Source organism: Mandrillus leucophaeus, unplaced genomic scaffold (genome assembly GCF_000951045.1).
Source record: "Mandrillus leucophaeus isolate KB7577 unplaced genomic scaffold, Mleu.le_1.0 Scaffold172, whole genome shotgun sequence".
Taxonomy (NCBI): domain Eukaryota; kingdom Metazoa; phylum Chordata; class Mammalia; order Primates; family Cercopithecidae; genus Mandrillus; species Mandrillus leucophaeus.
Window position 1 is genome coordinate 5346795 of NW_012101721.1, and position 18047 is coordinate 5364841.

The 18047-nt window shown below is 45.2% G+C and overlaps 1 pseudogene; it reads right to left on the minus strand.

The window, feature by feature from the left end:
• Positions 1-7946: 7946 nt before the first annotated feature.
• Positions 7947-8471, minus strand: LOC105537454 (annotated as a pseudogene).
• Between the last annotated feature and the right edge of the window lie 9576 nt (positions 8472-18047).

The following is an 18047-nucleotide window of genomic DNA, read 5'->3' on the forward strand; positions in this document are numbered from 1 at the left end:
CCATTGACTGTCTCCCTCCAACCTCCTCTCTGCTATTTTCTCCCATCCCCTCAGCTCTCTCTATCTCTTAGGACAGCAGCCAAGCTCTCACACTGCAGCTGGGGGCACAGCTGAGAGGCTCTGGTGTTCACATTGGGTCCTTTGATGAGGAAGTATTCTCGTAGCAGATACAGAGACCTTGCCAGGGAGGACAGACCATCATGAATGATTATTGCAGCAGGTCAGGGTCCTTCATGGTAGAAAGGTGCACCCACTCCATCAGTCCAAGTGGATGAGGACATACTCAGGTGATAGATACAGCCTGGTGGCCCAGGCTCGTTCTTTCTGGAGTCTCTAGACAAAGAGAACCAAGGGCTTGTGATAAAGAAGAGGATGCAGGGGGAGAGGAGAAAGAGAGTCTGAGAGATGGGGCTGGCTGGGGAAAGAAAGGAGAGCAAGATGAGGGAAGCAAGGGTGGTGGAGAGGTGGCTTTGCCTGAATCTAGATACCACCCACTAATCCCACTGCACGATTCACATTTATTAATCAGGCACAACTGGAATTCCATGAGGGTTACTTGCTGGGGAAGAACCTTGATAGTCTGGAGACGGTCTCTAATAAATGATAAAATATGTGCACACACTTGCAGAATAAATCCTTGGTGGGTTTTCATTCATTTAGAGGACTGCGGATTTGATCTCACCGCTCTGGGACAAAATCAACTAGACTGTGATTTATAGCCAGGGTCTATTGGTCCAGGTATCCGTCTTGAATGATATCTGATGGAATTAACTGTAGACACACCCCAAGCAGGCTATTATATTTAATGTGGTTCTAGCTCCAGTTTCTTTCTCACTAAGAACTTAAAAATTTTAGCCAAGCAGTTCCTGTTTCTGTTTGAATTTTTTCTCGTCTTCTTGGTTCTGTATCTTTCACTATATCCCCTGCTGCTTTAGCCAGACCACCTACTTTTGAATGGTTGCTTCTTTTTATACCAGTTGTAAAAAGAAATTCTCAGTCTCTTTGGCAGCAGTTTCTTAAAGTTTTCCCTCTAAGTACAGAATCTCCATTAACTGTATTTCTGTAGCTGTAGCTACTGATGTTTATAATAGCTACTATACACGTCCATGTAATACTGAACCATTTGTGTATTCATTCTATGAATTTTCCATGAAATTACCTATAACTCTAACAACATTATCTTTTTATAATCCATAGCTTTACTCTGTCTTTCTGCTTCGTGTGTTCTTTGAGCCATTGTGAGGCATTGCCAGGGATTTTTTAGTCTCTGACTTATTTTTTTTGTAAAAAGAGAATAACTCCTCATCTTAGTAATAACTGGAGAAGTTTTCTTCACCATATAAAACTCATTGACTATATATTATTTCTTGTGTTACTTCATTTCTAGGTGCTTTTTACTAAACAACTTCATGCTCATATCCATGTGAAGGTATGAGCTTTTATGTGTAGTGAGAACACAGAATTAAGTGATTGAGTCAGTTGCATATTTCAGTGAGAGGTTTTATTTTTAATTCCATAAACTGGGCATCAAAACAAGCAATATAAAATGTTCCAAAAGAGGTCTTGAGACTCTCTCCATGGGTGGACCTGTGTTCTTCCAGTAGGAGACCTTCATTCAGAGAGAGGCATTTTCTGTGCTGTCTTGCTTCTCCTCATTGGACCTGAGACTTCGCTCGGCGTAGGTTAAGTTTTTTTTCTGGGCCTTTTGGAATGAGTTTGCTGAAGATGGGGCTAAGGAAGCTGCATGCAGTTGTCCCATGAACTACACAGTTTTTAACTGTGTGGGCCCATTACACGTGGATTTTTTTTTTTTAAATACAAAGAGTATGCCTGAGATGTGAAACCTGTGTGTATGGAAAGCTGGGTTTTCCTACAGGTAGTTCTACAGAGCTGACTGGTGGACTTGAGCATGTGTGGCCTTGAGTATACCCAGGGGTCCTGGAACCAATCTCCCACGTATATCGAGGGACGGCTATAACTGTTAGAATAAACAGGGCTATCTGCTACAGCAGATAAACCCTTACAACTCAGTCAGTGGCTCAGCAACAGAAGTCGATTAGTCACTCACATTTTATTTTAGTGAAGCTGGTCCTGGTCTTGTGGCTTTCCATGTGGCCATTCAGGGACAAAAGCCTTGTCCATCTTGTGGTCTACCCCTCTCCAGACCCTCAGACTCCTCTTCATTCATCTGGAAGAGGAGAAAGGAGATCTGGGATTATACGAGAGAATTTTTTTTTTTTCAGAGACGAAGTCTTGCTCTGTCACCCGGGCTGGAGTGTGGTGGCACAATCTCAGCTCACTGCAACCTCTGCCTCCTGGGTTCAAGCAATTCTCCTGCCTCAGCCTCCCGAGTAGCTGGGATTACAAGCACATAACACCACATCCTGACTTTGTGATCTGCCCACCTCGGCCTCCCAAAGTTCTGGGATTACAGGCATGGGCCACCGCACCCAGCCAGGAGAGATTTCATGGGCCAGACCTATAAGAGGAGTACATCTCTTTTGCCCCCATTTCATTGTTCGGAACTCAGTCACCTAGTGACACTTACTCTCAGGGACGGTGGGAGATGGCATCTACCTGTCTGCCTAGGAGAAAAATATGGCTCTGTCGGGTATATCACACTCTCTGCTGCAGGCTGGGACCACTTTCTGGCTTCACTGCTTCTCTCTGGTTGCCCCATATGTTTGGGCTCCTTCTCTCCCTATCCCTCCAACACGAGGAGAGGAGAGCGGCCAACATGTCCTTAGGCCGGTTAAATCATACCATGATCCTCATGCAAGGGGCAACATCTGTGTGCTGAGAATCCATTATGTGTCAGACACTGTGCCAGGGAATGTGGACAGTGGGACACAGTGTCCCGAGGAGGATTTAGGAACACCTCGGTGAAACAGAAAGATCCCCTCTTCTGTGGGAAGAATCCATGGGGTTGGGGTTGGGTGTAGTGGCTCACGCCTGTAATCCCAGCACCTTGGGAGGACCATGACAGGTGCATCACCTTAGGTCAGGAGTTCAAGACCAGCCTGGCCAACATGGTGAAAACCTGTCTCTATAAAAATACAAAAATTAGCCAGTTGTGGTGGTGAGCACCTGTAATCCCAGCTACTTGGGAGACTGAAGCAGGAGAATCACTTGAATCTGGGAGGTGGAGATTGCAGTGAGCCAAGATCACACCACTGCACTCCAGCACTCCAGCCCTGGCAACAGAACAAGACTCGCTCACACGCGCGCGCGCGCGCGCACACACACACACACACACACAAAAGGAATCAATGGGGAAATAGAGATTATTCCAGAACATACTCCCCTTCTTAAAACCCTTCAATTACTGCTTCCCACCTTCCCTCATTCCCATCCCAACATTGACAAAGTGAGAAATCTAAATTTCTTGAGCTGATTTAGGAGGTTCTTCGTGATCAAGGCTCCACTCACCGCTCACTTCTCAGCACTCTCTCTTTCACACCCCAACCAGGCTGAAGTCCCTGTAGTTTCCTAAATGCTCCGTGCTTTCTTTTAGCTCCGGGTTGTGGGCCACATTATTACTTCCCCCGCTTTCGAATTCTCTCCCCTCCCTCTTTGCTTATTTAGCTCTCAACCCGGATGTCATTTCTTCTAGGAAGCCTTCCTTGCCCTCGCTTCACTCTGTCAGGTTGAGATAAGTGCTCCTGCTTTGTGTGTCCACGGAACTATTAAAGTTCTTATCTTAGTGTTTGCCCTTTTAGTTTCTGTACTCTCCAAACACTGAGTCTCCCTTGTTCATGATAATATCTTTAGCACCCGATACAGTGCTGGACCACAGTAGGTACTCAGCCAACAAGCGAAGCTCTGCCAGAGCTGTGCTCCCCCATAACAGCTTCCAGTACTACTACCTACTGTCTTTCCAACCCATTTGTAATTTACACCCAATTAATTTCCATCACTAACCCTGATTTTCTGTTTTGTTCTTGTTACTTTTTGCTTTTCTTGGAACATTTCACTTAAAGTGGTGACTTCCCCTGCCAGAGCTGCGTGACGTAATGAATTGTTCCTGGGTTCCTCACCCAGGATCCCGAATGCCAGCACATCCTGCATGTCGCCTGGACGTGGATATCCATGAATTGCCAGTCCTTCCCAGTTGGTCAAGGTCTCTCTCCTCAGCTGCTTCAGATTCTCACAAACACACATGGACAGTCCCAACTCAAACTTGCCGGGGAGGACGCAGTCTGAAGACACGTGGACGTGGGAGCCTAACCTTGGTTGGGGCTTTACTCCCCTCAGTTAAAGAGTCAGTAGATGGGTTTGCTGTAGAGACCAGCACTCCTGGACCTGTGAGGGTGATTGGGGTCCAGGCACCTCCCAGGCAACGTGGAGCAAGATTTTCTTTCATGAGTCCTGAGAAGTAGCCTGCATGATAACTGCAGAACCATGCGTCACTTCATTGATTCCTTCATGCATGTATGCATTCATTTACTCAACCAATACTTATTGGGTTCCAATTATCACAAACATTGAGGATACAGAGGTGAACAAGATAGAAAAAGCCCTTGCTCTTTTTCTCATGAGGAAGAGAGAAACTAAGCAAATACACAGAGTAAGAAAAGAGACCACATATAAAGTGATTTCATACAGCAGGACATGCTTTCCCAGTCTTCTTGGAGGGGCCATATTCTTATTGCAAATGGAGGACTGAAGCCCCTCTTCTTCATTTGAATTACGGTTCTCCTCTCAGTTGATAAGATACCCATGCCCCCTCAAGACACTCAGAGTGCTCTGCAAATCTGCATCCACACACCTCCTCTCCCCCACTCCTCGCAAAAAGCAGCTGCTCTCCAAGGCCATGTCAGCCCATTCTTCATCCTTCCTGAACCTATGAGCAAGAAGTCAGGCTATCAAAAACAGCTGGAGCAGAACTGGGCATCATTTGTGTTCCATCTGTCAGGCTTTACCTGGTTCCCAGGCTTTGCGCCTCTCTTCTCCCTGAGCTGAATCTACTTGGCTGCCAGATCTGCAGGCTCAGCTCTGCCCCAGGCTCTAGGATCAATTCTGACTTCAGGCAGGAAGAATTTAAGCTGCTGCAGTCCAACTGTGTTGATTTGGTCTTGTCACCCTGGCGGCTTGCTTCTTGTCCCTAATCTTGTGCCTCATTCTGACAAGTGAATCGTCTGACATATGCCTTTGTCCCTAAGTCCTTCCTTGGTTATTTTCCTTCTACTCAGACCCTCAGAATCTGAGGACATTCATTCCTCAGACAAGTGTCCTGCCCTGGCCTCCGGTCTCCTCGGGGATTATATCTTGTCCTTTTAGCTTGCTTCCTATAAACAGACATCCCCAAAGGTGTCTTCCTGCCTGCTGGGACTTCTGTGTGTTGCCTGTATTTGACTTATTTCTTATGTGCATCTCTGCCCGTCTACCTAGCTGGTGATCCCTAATATTTCCTGCTGAAGCCCCAGAGCTAATATCTGGTCCCAACTCTCATGTGGCCCCTGGATTGATGGCTCTGCTCTCCCCCTGGGGCTTGCCACACCCGAGTAGATGTCTAATTCCTGATCTCAGAACCCCTGCTGTCTTTCCTGGCGTAATGCAATTAATCAGACCACACCCAACTGTGTTGTAAGATAGGACTCTGCCTTCAACTTGGGACACACCATCCTTCTTCCATCTTTTAAGTTCCCCTAGAGGTCTCAACTGAATAATCAAGAAAACCCAGGGTATCAGATAATCAGATGACCAGGTAATGGAGATAGAAGCTAATGGAGTTCCCTTAGCTATAGTTGCAGGCGGGGGGTTGGGGGGAGCCTGCGGAGTGGGGGAGGGAGAACGAAGCCAAAAAAAAAGAAACAAACAAAAACAAAAAACAACAAACAACAAACAAACAATAACAAAAAAACAAACCAGACAGAAGATCAGGGCAGCTGTAAGTGAGACATGGCAACCTTGCTAAGTAGGGATCTCAGGTCCCTGTGGTCTGAGGACAGATGTCCCGTAAACCCGTGTACAGCCTCATTTATATTGGGTGGTTCATTCTGCCATAGGAAGGTTATCTTGTTTGTGCTGGAAACCAGGGGAGCTCAAGTGGGAGTCCTCCTCTCTAAAGCTTGCCCCATGCCCAGGAAAGGAGCCCCACACCTCACCTCAAGGGGACGCTGTTGAAATCCCACATTTGCAAGCCTTGTCTTCACAGTCTTACCTTGCTGCTTCTGTACCTGGTCTGTACCTGACCCTTGGCTTTGCCCGTCTGGTTTTCTGTTTGCTCCAGCCAAACCTCTATCCTTGGTTCCTTAGTTTCTGCTTCTCCTGCTTCCAGTTACCTTTTTCTTCTTTTTATGACTAAGGCATTCATTCATTTATTCATTCAAGTTCCCTGCTCCTAAGGAACTTGTAGTCTAGAGAGAAAGCAATTGCACAAACAGTTATTGGTTAGAGTTATGAAAAATGTTACACAGGAAAGCCTGAAGATGCTACGGAAAGGTACCCAACTTCCTCCGGTGGATCTGGGAATACTTTCTGAAGGAAGGGAGTTTTAAGCTGTCCTTTAGAAGCAAGAAGAAGGGACTCTGTGGGGCTGGGATGAGGAGGCAGGGGGGACATGAAAAGCCCTTCAGTGTCAAAGGAACAGCACAGACAAGGGCCCTGAGGCAGGCAGGGCTTATCTGTGTCTCTCCTCCTGGCTTAGCATGACCCACCCTGTCTACACAGGAACCAACGGCTGTCTTCCTTGGCCTGAGAACTTTCCCTTTTGTACTGTCGTGGAAGCCATGTGCACACATCCTGGAATTCCCAGGATCCTGCCCAGTCTTGGCTTTTGATCTGAGCATTGAAGCGACAGTTCTAGGGAGTGTATCCAGGGAATTTGCTATCTTTATTCTCTACACTGGGCCTGCTTGAATGGGGAGTGAGTATTTGTGGCCTTGGAGAATTCATCCCAGGCCGTGGTGTTCCTTATGCTCCCCAACCCTGACTCTTTGAGCCCAGCCTTCTCTGAGTGGGCTTCCGAGGTAAGCATCTGCATCTAGCGCAGTGCCTAGCTCACAGTAAGCCCTCCACAAATGCTAGCTGATTTGATTAGATTTGATCTGGGTCAATGTAAATAGGTGCAGGAGGAGAAACAGAAGAGAGAAATCAAAGGATGATGACTGTAAGGGGAGCCGTGATGTAATTTTAACCTGAAAATTGTCTGTAAATAGTCTGCACAGTTTATTCAAACCTCAGTCTTTCATAATCTAATTATATGCAAATGCCCCTGTGGTCTTCCTTACCATCTTGAATACCCGGATGGAGCATTTTGGAGAACCAGAGCGGAGCTCCTTGAGGTAAGAAAACAAAAAAGACAAGGAATTCAGGATCTTTGAGTTGAAAGACAACAGCAGTCGTTTAATATGAAGTGGAGGCTGGGTGCAGTGACTCACACCTATAAATCCCAGCATTTTGAGAGGCCAACACAGGAGGATCCCTTGAGTCCAGGAGTTCGAGACTAGCCTGGGTAACATAACAAGACCCTGTCTCTACAAAGATAAAAATGAGCCAGACATGGTGGCACTCACCTGTGGTCCCAGCTACTTGGAAGGCTGAGGCAGGAGGATCACTTGAGCCTGGGAGGTCGAGGCTGCAGTGAGCCATGATGGTGCCACTGCACTCAACCTGGGCAACAGTGTGGAACCTGGTCACAAAAAAATTTTATATAATAGAAAGTGGTCACTTCTCCAGTGGAGACATCTGTCTTCAAACCTCCTTACACATCTGGACAGGTTACAAGCATTGCCTTACTTCAGTTTTGGAAATTGCCAGCTAGTAGAAATGCCTAATGTTGGGGCAAAGTTGTTCTCTCTCTCTTTCTCTTTTTACTGCAAAAAGTTTTGTTTCCATTTGGTCCAAGTCTTGAGAAGAAGCCTAGAGGCTGGAGAGAAAGGCTCAGGCAGAAGCCCTGACACTTTGAGGGGGATCCTTCAGAAGTTGTTGGGCTCAGTAGGCTACTAGTCATGCTTGAGGCTGAGCCTTTGGAAGAGGAATTTGCCCAGCCTGGCCTGGGGGCCAGCCAGGCTATCAAAGTTGGTCAGGTGGTTGTCCACCTTCTTGATGAGTTTCACTTCCTCACTGAGGAAGTCGCTCTCCAGGAAGTCAAGATATGGAGGTCTGTGTGGGCAGAACCCAGGGCATGAAGATCTAAAAGAGCCTTGTTCAGCTTATTCTCCAAGGCCATGGCGGCTCCCATGGCATCCAGGGTTTTACCCTACTCATCTTAAGGTGACTTATGGATGTCCTGGAATAGAGCACTGCTGCCACACTCGTTTTGTATCTTCAAGAGATGCTCAGAGCCCTGCACTTCTCCTTGGCCAATTCATAGAAGGGGCCCACAGCTTCCAGAGCCACATCATCATGATGGAAACAGAAGCCTAGCGAGAGTGGGTGGAGGAGGCTCACCAATGCAAATTGACCAGGAGGTTGGCGGCTGCCTCCACGTCAGTGGAATAATTCTGATGAATCTTGGAGCTCCTCATTGGTTGGCAAGAAGGAGTTAACCACAACAACTGTGTGGGCTGATCCCAGAAGCGGGAGATAGCCGAGAAGATGATCCTGGAGTTTGCAAGTGAAGGGGAGATTGGAGGATGCTCGGAGGCTAGAAGAGAGGGAGTCCCTGGGTCTGTTCTGTCCAAACACTGTTGAAGAAAAAACATATCCATGGGACTGCTGAACACCCTGCCAGCCATTTCTCTTATTGGTGTGAGTTCTGTTTTTTGAAACCCTTTCAAGTAACTCTGATTCCTTTTCTATATGATTTCCATTTGAATGTTGGAAGATGGCCATTGAGCCTCCCCAAGATGGAGAACCGCCCATGTTTCCTACCACGCTGTGGAGCCCTGTCCTGCTGGCTCAGCTCTGCACAGTCTCTGGGACCATGGGAAGGAACATTGAGGGCCCTGAATTGCAGGCACCCCTGGTCAATACTTCCAACCCCATCACTGGGCCACATCTGGTCATGAGGACCAAGTCATGTAGTCTAGCCCCTATGACTGTATTTATTCTCTAACTCCCAGATTTCCATTTTGTCTTCCTGCCTGGGATCCATTACCTTGGACTGGGGCCCTGTCTTACCTCACAAGGCCTCCCTAGGAGTAGAGCCAAACTTCTGTCCCTGTAGGTGAGTCCCCAGCAGTTGATGCCAAGTTGCTCTGCCTGCCTTCTCCTTGGCCCCTTGCCTGCTGCCAGATTCCACTGGTCCTTTCTGGTCCTGTCTTTGACATGAACTTCCTGCATGGCCTTGGATTCCTTGTTTTCTAGCCAGCAAATGGAATGAGTTTTAATGCATTGGTGGATTTAAAATCTAGCCCCATCTAAGAATCACCAGGGGGCAACTTTACAGAGTGCCAGTGTCCAGAGCTGGAACTGGGATGAGAAGTGAAAGGCGCCTAGCATGCAAAATGTAAAGTGCATCTCTCTCTGGTGCCAACCCTGCACTGGGAGGGCCCCGAGAGTGACTGTCTCCTTACATTAGCTCCCCTAGGAGCCAGGCTCGCTTTGCCCTGGTCCCAGCCCTGCCATTACCAGGGCAATAGCACCAGAGATTATGATCTATATGGTCCAGGAAGAAGTCCCGATAATGGTATTTTGAAAAACTAGGCAGAGGTTAATGTGTGGAGACAGGGTAGGGAATCGCTGGAATAGGTGGTCTCTCAGGGGTCTGTCACCCAGCAGGGTGCTCCAAGACCCTGGGACTCCTAACTGTATTCTTTTACCCATGCTTGGCCTTGAGACTTTGCTAGTAGCTTGTGATGTCCTCTTGTTTCCTGGAGAGTATGTCTCATTTCCAAACTCCAGCCAGGCTCAGTCAAGCCCATCTCGCCCCCAAGAACCCCAGGCTAACCAGGCCTTTGTTCTGACCAACGTCTTCTCCATTTCCAAGCAAAGCCTCTCTTAGATAATCAGCGTTCCAAACCCTCCATTCTCTTGGCTCTCCTTTGGATATGTTCCAGCTGCCTGTGCACCTTCTACATGATGGGATGTGGAGACTTTACAATACTGAAGTATTCTGGTACATTCATACTCATTCATTCAACAAGCATGTGCTGAGGACCTGTCCTGTGCCCTGCACTGTGCTATTTGCTGAAGAGCACAAAGATAGAGTGATATATTCATGCCTAGGGTAGCTTATGGTACATCAGCACTTCCCCAAATGTGCTCTGTCAATGAATGTTATACAAAAGCAAAGCAAAGCAAAACAAAACAACAAAAAACATTTCCTGGTAAAATGATTTAGGCAGACCTGAGTTCAAATAAACAGGTTTCTTTATTGCAGGACTTCTCAGAATATTTAGTGTGCTAATATATACTGTGTATCTCCATAAGAGAAGCTCGCTATAATACAATTCCCAAATATATTTGACCATCCACTTAACATGAAATATTCCAAAAGGCACTTTGGATAATGCTGTCATAGAATGATAAATCTGGAATCAACCACAATTCCAGATATGAGAGCTCTAGTAATGTGATCCAAGGTTGCATTAGCTCTTTAAGCAGCCACATCACTCTGTTGACTTCTCAGGAGCTGTAGGCTGTCTAAAATGATTGGGTCTTTTTTCACACAACAATCCTTAAGTAGGTCTTTCTCTTTCACTACTTGGGCTATTGACTTTTTGGAAGTGGAATATAAGGCCTATCAAGTTTAACTTTATTGGTTCTGAGCCAATAAAGTTAAAGGAGTTACAGAGGTTGAGATCTTTTTTATCTGAATCCTGTCCACCAGCGTATCAGCTAGGTTTCCCTGCTATGTGTTGCCTACAATGTAAGTGGGCAGGCCTTCTTTATCTTCATCCAAGCCTCCGAAGAACATGGTGAATGTGACAGATCTCTGTATTGCAACATTAGAAGTCTTCCTTGTAATTGGCATTGATCCTTTCACCTACACTGCAGTCATGAGCTGTGCAGCAATGTTTTGGTCGACCATGGACCCCATGTGTGACAGTGGTCCCATGAGACTATAATCTCATATATTTATTGTACCTTTTCTATGTTTAGGTATATTTACGTATACAAATACTTATCAATGTGTTACAATTGCCCACAGTATTCAGTACAGTAACATGCCGTACGGGTTTGTAGCTTAGGAGAAATAGGCTAAACCCTATAACCTAGGTATGTAGTAGGCTATATCACCCAGGTTTGTGTAAGTTGACTCTGTGATGTTCGCATAATCACATAATCACCTAATAACCCATTTCTCAGGACGTATCCCCACTGTTATCGATGCATGACAGAACTGGTGTGCAGTCATTCAACAAATTCACCTAGCTGAGCCATAACCCTTAACTGGACTCATGGCCCTCCATCTGGGTCAAAGGATAACATGACCGTTTTTGGGAAATCCCTCATGGAAATCCACATTCCCTTAGTCTACCAGTCTGGTAATACTTCCAAAAAGAAGAAAATTAGGCTAATTTGTCATGAGTAAGTCAAAGGTTATTTTACTTTTGTGATTATGCTATGATTTAGTGAGTAACCTATGCTCATTAATAGAAAATGTGGAAAATATAGGCATTTTTAATATGAATTATTATGAAGAAAATTAAAACTGCCCAGTATCAAACCACCTAGAGATAGTCACAGTTAACTTTTGCTACGTCTCCTTCTTTGTTTTTTTGAGACAGCGTCTCACTCTGTCACCCAGGCTGGAGTGCAGTGGCACCATCTCAGCTCACTGCAACCTCCTACTTACTGAGTGTCTTCCATGCGTCAGGTATAGTTCTAGGTGCAAAAGTAAACAAAAAACACTCCTCCCTCAAATTCCTGCTCTTATGGAGTTTGTATTCTAGTCAAGGCTTATAAATAAATAAATAAATAATAAATAAATAAACACAGACTCCCAGGATTCAAAACTATCCTGCTGTTTTTTGCTCCCAACTTGGCCTTATATTAGAACTATTCCTGTAATGACTTTGTGTTAATGAACCCAGGCCAGCTTCTGATGATTCCTGTTTTCTTTACTAAATGTCTGCAACCATCTCTTTAATGCAGCAATCTTTGATTTTTCTCTTTTTTTTTTGGCAGGGTCTCATTCTGTCACCCGGGCTGGAGTACAATGGTGTGATCTCGGCTATCTGCAGCCTCAACCTCCCAGGTTCAAGGGTCTTCCCACTTCAGCCTTCTAAGTAGCTGGGACTACAGATACGTACCACCACGCCTGGCTAACTTGTTTTGGTATGTTTGTAAAGATGAGGTTTTTCCATGCGCCTAGGCTGGTCTTGAACTCCTGAGCTCTTGAGTTGGAGAGGAGATCCCGTCTCGGCCTCCTAAAGTACTGAGATCACAGGTGTGCGTCACTGTACCTGGCTGTTTTCTATTTTAAGAGATAGGGTCTTGCTATGTTGCCCAGGCTGGACTCAAACTCTCGGGCTCAAGTGATATTCCTGGCCTCATCTTCCCAAATAGCTGGGACTATAGGTGTGCACCACTGCACCCACCTAATAGTGCAATCTAGAATTTTGTGGAGGGTTGATATGATACTTACCAAGTTATAGTCTCCAGAATGCAGCTTTTACCTCTCTTCAAAAATGGGGACAGATGTGCACATCTCCAGTGACTGGATACCTCGTCTTTTTCACTATTTCTCCAAGATTACAGATTGTAGTTCCACAGTTTTACCTTTCTGGGATGCGATTTGTCTAGGCTTTAAGACTCGAGCTCATTTACAGGTATTCTTTTATTATCTCTCCACCCATCATGAGCTTGTCTATTCCTGAGTTTGTTCTATTCTTCCAAGATTGAAGATTAGTCTTCTCGGTAGACAAGGTAGAAGTAAAACGAGTTGCAAAGTTCTGTTCTCTCTCCACTATTGATTAGCATGATGTCACCTGCCCCAGGTAGTGATCTCTTCTCTTCTTCTTGCACTCATCTTGAAGGAGGAAAGGCTATGGGAGAATCTGGAGAAAAACCCTTTTATTTTTCATTAGTCTATTAGCTCTCATAAAAAAAAAAATTCCTGACAGTATTTTTGTAGGACTGAGTTATTGTGCTGCTCTTTTGTATTTGCCTACTCTCTCATTTTACAAATAAGAAAACTGAGTATTATGTTCAGTAAAGGGCATTGCATAAATCGGACCCTAAACTAGAATTATAGTATTTATTTGAGTCAACCTTGCAGTATCTGAGAGATTAAAAAAACCTTGCAAGAAATAGATCACTATGGGAGAAAAAGGACCTCAGGAGAAATTTAATTGAGAACCCCTCTCATGGGGAGAGGACAATGGATTTCACTGAATGAGTCCCAGACTGTAGCAAGTTTTCCCTGGTTGCAGACATCTCACAGGGACCATTGCGGTCTGTTCTGCTTGGGGGAATGGCAGCAGCCCACTCCCTTTGCCTTCAGCATAGGGCTCCAACATAGGAAGCCAAACAGCTGGCTCTTCTCCATAGGCAGCCACCCCAGCCCCATCTCTTCATTAACCGAAACCCTTCCTCGGGGGAGCAGCGACAGCTCCCTGTGAATTGGCTATGGGCAGTCATGCTGAGGCTTCTAAGCAGCTCCTTGTTAACCTTGAAAGATGACTATTTTAGTTTTCTGGAGTCTCTGTCACCACCTGCAGACAGAAGCAGATGATTTAAGAGGTGAGCAGGTAGGAATTATGTGACCTTCAAACAGAGATATCCCCAGAATCAGTGGACACAGTCAAATCACTACATGACTGTCTTTGTGTCCTGGCTCTGTCCCCAGTCCATTGTGTTCGATAAGAGGTTTTGTGTTACCCTCTGAAGGACTGGGATTACTGGGCAAGCTCAGAAGGCAACTACAACACTATTTCTCTGTAAACAGCCTTTGCAAATGCTATGTTAGTAACAGACCTAGGTGGATGCCATTTTGGCATTGAAAGTGCCATCTTTTAGGGCAAAGGCAGTGTGGGTAGGCACATAAAACATAAAACCCAGTTAATTTAGTCTATTTCAATGTATAAATAAATAAAGCTATTCCACTAGTGCATTTTCTAAACCCAAACAAGGAAACATAAAATTCTCTGTAGTAAATAATAAAATGCAAACTTTGTTTCATTTTATAGCCAGAAGAGTCAGAAGAAGGCCAAGAAAAAGGAGAAAAAAATGAGGAAAAAAGAAAAGAAAAGAAAGGAGGTTAGAGATGAGAGCGGGAGAGGAAGAGAAGGAAAGGACAGGCACCATCTCTAAGGGTGCTGCCTCCTTGACCTTCTGTCTCTGAGATCATACCTACCCATCTGCTTGTTAATACTTGAGTGGATTCTTGACTCTAAACTCTACAGGGAGAGCAACAAGATGGATTAGTTCAAGACTTACCTGACTTCCTGGAATGAACAATATGGTTTATTTATAGTTAACTGCTGCATCTAGGAGACCTGTAGAACTCTGGTTGGGTCCTGTCCCCTTAGCCAGTTTGGTCTGATATTCTCTGAACCCTCTTGCTGTCCTGCTGGATCAGCACTGACCACAAGTCTCCTTCTGCAGCTCCTGCCAGTGTAATTTGGACCCGTCACTTCCTTGCAGTAGAGCTGATAGGCCAACTGCAGAACTGTAGTCTGCCTCCAACTGTTCACTCTAGAGTATACAGATGTCTCCCTGTTTCTTCTACTTTAGCTATTTCGGCTATTTGCTATCACACATATTCATGCAAATGCGGGAATTTCACGAGGTACAATTCCCTTCCAATGTAAACCTGTTCTATGAATGCCTTCTGCAATAAAATCACTCTACAGAATGTCTGTGGATGTCTGTGAATGTCTTTCCCAGCTGTTGCAGAAGGGGTTTTATCGTCTTCCATGGGTTTAGACAGGAAAAGAGTAACTTTTGGGTGAAGAGCTGCCTGGAAGACTTCCCCCTTCCATTAGCAGCTCTTTCCTGTATGGTTGCATCCTGAGTCCAACCAGCAAATGGCCCTCAGCCACAGCAGCTGTGGCTAAAGTTAGTTTTATTCTAATTAACTATTTCCTTCTTATTTATACAGAGCCTGTGCTTTTCTACTTTCCCTTGATTCCTGACCTTGTTTGCCACCATCCATCGTTGGTCCTACCCAGCCTGTCATGCCTTCCATCCAAACAGCATCCATTCTCAATGCCAGTCCAAGCCTCAAGATCTTGGCTTCCTTTGTACTTAGTGCACTGGCCAAGTTTCCATCACCTCTAATTTTCATCTAGGTCCCTTTAGTACTCTGAGGCCTAGATCATCCCAGTACTTCCAGATTCTAGGATTTTAACCAACACCCACCTGGACCATGTTAATCAAATCAGTTTGTTCTAACAATTTTTTTTCACTGCCTTCCTAGTACCTGTGACTAATAGCAGGCCCAGTGTCCTCATTAACCATAAATGCTTGGGGGTTAGGTTAACACCACAGATGAAACCATTCTCTTTCTTTCTCTCCCACTTCCCACCAAAATCAACTGCTGAACATTTACCAACATCATTAATAACTGTGTCTCCTTTGAGCTGTTCAGGATAAAGCCTTCTCTACACAGTAGAGAATGCATGCATGCAATCATATTTATTGATTTTAATCTCCATGGCGTGCAGGTGAGGGGAGAGGTGTATTTCCAAAAATTTAGAGGTGTTCCAGAGGAAATAAAATCATTAGGATGCTATGAAGCTTGGCTAGATAATCTGATCCCCTTGCCCATTATAAAAATAGTCTTAGACCAATACTTCTCAAACTTTAATGTGCAGAAAAATTACCTGGAGGTCTCATTAACATGCAGTTTCTGATTCAGTAGGTCTATGGGACAGTCTCAGAACAAGCCTCCATGTACTGCCAATACCACTGGTCCCACCAGTCTATAGACAAGCCATGAATATTAAAGAGCTATTGCTCCTCCCCCACTGGACTCTAGACTTATTCACATCCCAGGTTCCTCTTACCTACCTGAGATTTACCATTTGTGACATGAGAATATTGAACTGCCTGATCTCTTATCCCCTCACAACGCTAAAATGCAAGGTTCTATATAAAGTACTACAGCCTTCTCACCTCACATGTCACCTCTTCTCTAAAATCTTCCCCAGTTCTCCAATGGAAGTTCCCATGCTGAGTTCCATACTTCAATTCAATTCCATTTAGAACAGTTTAACTCAATACAGAAGCCTTCACTGAAAATTTTTTATGTACCAGGTGTTTCCTTTCTTTGAAACTGAGTTGATGAGGATGCTATTAACCAAAGTGGAAAGTTGAGTTATATAGATGGAAGAGGAGACTGGGGGAGAAAGTAGCCAAGTTCATATTTGCCAAAATAGGTGTCGTATTCCTGTAATTTATACAAGTGGAGAGGTAATGTGGCACGGTAGCCTCTAGAGGCAGACCATGCATGTTTAGAACTTACCCCTACTGTTCATAAGCTGTGTGATCTTGTGTTAGGTAACCCCTCTATGCCCCCATTTCCTGATTTTAAGATGAGGATAATAATGGCATCCACCTCACGGAGTTGTTATGTTGTTAAGAGTAAATGACAGCTGGACACAGTGGCTCACGTTTGTAATTCCAGCACTTCGGGAGGCCAAGGCGGGTGGGTCACAAGGTCAGGAGATTGAGACCATCCTGGCTAACATGGTGAAACCCCATCTCTACTAAAAATACAAAAAATTAGCCGGGTGTGGGGGTGGGCACCTGTAGTCCCAGCTACTCGGGAGGCTGAGGCAGTAGAATGGCAAGAAACCAGAAGGTGGAGCTTGCAGTGAGCAGAGATTGTGCCACTGCATTCCAGACTGGGCAACAGAGCAAGACTCCATCTCAAAAAAAATTAAAAAGAAAAGAAAAGAAAAAAGAATAAATGAGGGTTAATATTTGTAAAGCACCTAGATTATCATTGGTACATGGCATACCAAAGAAGTGTTTTTCCAACAAATATATGTTCTGGAGATGCCATTTAGAAAAAGTCTAGGTAGGAGGTAGGGGTTTGGGAGCTGTCTGTATTTAGGAGCAAAAGATATTTTGCAGAGAGAATGTAAGCTGCAAATTGAGTAGCAAAGAAGGAAAAAATGGATTCTTTAGTGGATACCAATATTTAAAGGGCAAGCAGAGGAAGAAGATGCAATGAAGGAGACTCAGGAGTGGTCTCAGAAGTAAAGATGACTCAGGAGAAAGTGAAACCAGAAGCTCAGTAACTAGAGAATTTCAAGAAAGAGGTAGCAGTCAACAATGGCCAGCACAAGTAAGATCAGGTATAAAACAAAGCTGTTTGTTCAGATGGCTAAGAAGGCAAGTGTTAGACCGCATATAATTTTTATTTATGTCTGTCTTCACCCCTAAGCCATGAGTCCTCAATGTAAGGGGTCAAGTTTGTTATTCAGCCTTGTATATCCAGAGGCTAACACATGCCTACAGCATAGCAGGACGTTCTCAGCGTGGTCAAAACATTATTTTTGTTATGAGACTCTCCAATGACTCCTGTTCCTTCGAGGTCCACTTCACCCTGCTTGTCTATTGAATAATGAGACAGTAAACAAAATTGAGAGAATCTCATTTCCTGTCCTGTCCTTTTTTCTTGGGGGGGCCCCAAGTAGAAGACGAGGCCAGTATTTCTTGGTACTGGGCATCTTTTAAACATGAGACTGGATGATTGCAGAAGTTGAGATTAGGTTATATGAGGGCTGGGATTGGGGGCAGCTGTCAGGTAAAAATCTCAGGGGAGATCATCTTTTTGGGGTTCCCAGCAACTTTCTTTCAGCCTAATGTGAACTAGCGAGGTCCCACAGCTTGTGCGCCGGGCTGGGCCCCCAGGTGGGTCTGTTTCCAAGGCTCTATGGTAATAACCATCTTCACTCTGAGGAGACCAAATGCCCATATGTTGTTGGTGCCGTGGGAGAAATTCCTCTGTTGGGTAGTAGTTGGGCTAGACCCTTCCCCAGATTCTAGGAGCCTGGGTGACCACTTAAGGCAATGGTGACGGCAGAGCCCAAGCTTCTGGTGGTGGAGTTCAGGTGAGGGCAGAGTGGAAAGTCCTGGGCACATAGTTCTATGCTTGTTTAGGCATCTGCAGGCTTGTGGGATAAATTGAGAATGGCAGGAAGAGGAGATGGTGAGCCAGAGGAAGGAGGGGGAGTGTGTGGGTTACAGGACTGCAGAGCCCC